This window comes from Etheostoma spectabile, chromosome 14 (assembly GCF_008692095.1).
Source record: "Etheostoma spectabile isolate EspeVRDwgs_2016 chromosome 14, UIUC_Espe_1.0, whole genome shotgun sequence".
Classification (NCBI taxonomy): domain Eukaryota; kingdom Metazoa; phylum Chordata; class Actinopteri; order Perciformes; family Percidae; genus Etheostoma; species Etheostoma spectabile.
Genome location: NC_045746.1, coordinates 17,863,932 through 17,867,272, shown reverse-complemented (window position 1 = coordinate 17,867,272; position 3,341 = coordinate 17,863,932). Strand labels below are relative to the sequence as shown.

The 3,341-nt window shown below is 38.7% G+C and overlaps 2 long non-coding RNA genes across 4 annotated transcripts in view; one reads left to right on the top strand and one right to left on the bottom strand.

The window, feature by feature from the left end:
* Positions 1-2,715: 2,715 nt before the first annotated feature.
* Positions 2,716-3,341, top strand: part of LOC116701276 (uncharacterized) — a 3,195-nt gene continuing 2,569 nt past the window's right edge. The window contains exon 1 of one of the 2 annotated variants that reach the window (XR_004334879.1): positions 2,716-2,838. This is a non-coding gene — a long non-coding RNA (uncharacterized LOC116701276). The remainder of the gene's footprint in view (positions 2,839-3,341) is intronic. The other variant, XR_004334878.1, reaches the window with a different exon arrangement.
* The window catches only part of LOC116701278 (uncharacterized), a 22,156-nt gene continuing 22,042 nt past the window's right edge, over positions 3,228-3,341 (bottom strand). For both annotated transcript variants that reach the window (XR_004334881.1, XR_004334882.1), the window contains exon 3: positions 3,228-3,341. This exon is cut by the window's right edge and continues 217 nt beyond it. This is a non-coding gene — a long non-coding RNA (uncharacterized LOC116701278).

Below are 3,341 nucleotides of genomic sequence, written 5' to 3'. Positions count from 1 at the left end.
TCACAAATCACAAATTCTGCAGATATACAATATGCAGGATATGGACCCAGAAGGTTGATGAGCAAATTCAGGTGTTGCCAAACGGACTTGAGCCACACAGCCTTCTCTCCACTATGGAGACCATGAAATAGATTGTAAATGTAATATTTTTGGACAAATAAAAGCTATTTGAATCATCATTCTTGAGGTCTGGGAACTTGTGATTGGCATTTTCTCACACATTTTATAGACTAAAATGTTAATTGACAATGACAAAAACTATAATTTTCAGCGTTATTACCTATTACCGACAGCAGTCTCTCGGAGAGGCTGATTCAACAAATTCACACAAAGGCATTATTCACATGCCGACTCAGTGTGCTCTAATGCCGCTTACATAACTCTCCCCTAAATCTAGAAGTGAAATTACCAACTGTTGCACACACTGCATGTACCGTATATGGTGCGGCACTTAAACAAATGTGAGAGATAAACACACAACAGCTGGTATAAAAGTATATTACGTGACCGCTGAGAAAAGGCTCTTGCTGGAGTTGTTGTGTGTGAATCTCTCAGCTGGTGGTGATCCTCAGAGAGCTTCACCTTGATACAAAGCACCGACGACATTTGGAGCAGCGTTCTCAGCACTCTCTGCTCACTAAAACGCCTTTAGCTAGATTACAGATCTGGTTTGGTAATGTGGAGTGGTGCCTGGGATCGAGCCAGTCCTCTGATGTTTGATTCAGCAGTCTAGCCTCACTGTCGCACTTAAGCAACACCTCTACTTGTCATATTTTTATTTCAAATTCAACACTTACTGTATGTATGCAGCCATTTGCTCGTTTGTTTATGTAAAAAAATGAATTAGTGCAGCTTTAATTTGGTTGGCAACAACATATTCAATTTAAAAATACTGAATTAGTTTTAATTGCAATGTAACCTGACAAAATGAAATGAAATGAGAATATGTGATTGTTAAATGATTTAAGCTTGGCCTGATCAGTACTGTTGTTGTTGTTGTTGTTGTTGGTATTGTATAAGAAGAAGGGACATGGTGAAAATAGGATTATTCAAAGAGATCGAATTATGATACTGTTTGGTGGAGACTTCAGAGACGGGGCCTAAAAGATATATCTCCCTTTTCTTGTAGGCTAGTTTCCACAGAGCAGTGATGCTGAAGCCTTTTGATGGAAACACTGTTGTTTTTATAAAATACAATAACTTTCTTGAGTCTCCCAGTCATGCAGAAACAAGAGGAGCAGCTAAAACAGCTCATGTTTGTGTCAAAACACAAATTCAGATTGTCCGTTTCTGGTTTCTTTATCAGTATGCAAACCACGTGAGCTGGGCGAGTGGTCGGCGTCACTGCAGGCGAACAAAGCTGAAATTCATCCTGGACGTCTGCTGATGGGTCAGGCCACACCAGACAGCCGAGCAGAAGTCCGCTCCTCTATGGCTTGTATTGTTGTCGGGCAACGCGGTCTGATTCATCGTCCTCCTCGTGGACGCTCCTGAGCTGCCAACACCCACCAGCAGCGGCTGTTCACTGGGTTATGAAAGCCCTCCTACATAGAAATGGTCTCTGTCGATGGCTAAAAACCTGTTTCCATATCACTTTATATACATTGTTTGGATGGTGTCATCCTAAAATCCTGTATAACCAATTAAGTCCAATGTTGCTACATTTTATTTTCACAAGTAAACATGTTATAAATGAGCTGTTACGTGCCAAACCTTCATGTCATCAGTCTACGTGGGAAAGGAGAAGTGATATTGAAACCACGAGATCATAATATCAGGAATTTGCATTCTGTATCTTATTTTGGACTACATGGAGAAGATTTGTTTTTCCATTTGCTATCATTATAACATGTCCAGTATAGACTATGAAGAAGTGAGTCCGTCTTGTTTTTTTGCTTAGTTTGTTTTGGATATATTTACTCTATTAGTTTATTTCTTTATCTTTTTTAAGCCCTTTTTATAAATGTAGTTCTCGTGATTCCACTCAGCTCATATTTACTAATCTACACATTCTTTTATTAGGGATGGACGATATGGAGAAAATCAGATATCACGATATTATTGACCTAATACCTCATAGTCGATATTGCGACAATATAGTGTTGACAATTGGTACTTAAATAAAATATCATCACAATGAGATTTGAGATAAATATTAATCAGTAATGTGGATAAAATGACTAAGCGTTAAAAGGAAAATAGAACAGCTCAGTCTGGTAAGTTCAAAAATGACACTTTACTGTAATGCATCATTTAAAAACAGGAAAAGACAAAACTTTAGCCATATTACGATATCCAAAATCTAAGATGATATCTAGTCTCATATCATGATAGCGATATAATATCGACATAATATCGATATAGACCTATTGCCCAGGCAACCCTGTCCTGCATGTAGGCCTAATCACCAACCTTGTTGTGTTGTGTCTTTTGCTCCTTTCTTTTCTTTTTCCTCTTTCGTCTGTGAAGTTAAACTTCTGTTTTGAAAAGTGAAGTTAAGTGTTAATACCACGTTTATGAACCTTTTATTGTTGCAATTACATATTTTTTTTTAATTTAAATTAAATTTAAATTTATTTAGTGACACGGCCACTGCCCATTCTGTTATTGAAGGACTTTTACTCTCTCAATAAGCCATGATAGATATTTTTAGAGCGTGTACGTCACATTCAGTGGAAACACCCATAGACAGTTAAAGCCGCCATGTTTGGCATTCTACTGCCCCCTGCTGGGAGACCCGTGCATCGTTTGGAAGAAGAAGGAAGCCCCGTGCATTAACTTATATACGTCACATCCGGGAAGAAAGTTCAGTCGAACGCAGAGCAGATAAACGGAGAGGTACGTTCAGTTAATCCGCTTCCATCCTAATTACTTTACAAAATGTGTAAAGTGTCTGACTTCGGGAAATGTAGATAGAAGCCAAAGGTTGTGATAAAATGGTGATTTTTATTTTAGGAAATGTTAAAACGGTTAGTCGGTGAAATGCGAGCGACGCGCTTCAGCTACTTAGCTGTATCACACGCTTGTTAGTTTTAACAGCCGTTATGTATTTAGTGTTTATAGACTAAAGACTTGTATGTAACGTCCAGAATCAAGAGGTTAAAGTAAAACTGATTTTTATTTTTTCTCCCACATTGGCAGCAGTACTGTGTCAGCCAGCCCGAGTGAATGGATGGGATTGGGTTGTTTAGCTAACGGTACACAGCAAACAACAATGTTCACTAAAACAACAAACCCTTTTTCAGTTCTAAACTTCAGAGAGACATTTCTGTATAGTGTTGACTGTGCAGACCTTTCCAGCGAGGCCGAGCCTGCAGTGGTCGTGTCCTTTCCTGTAGTGT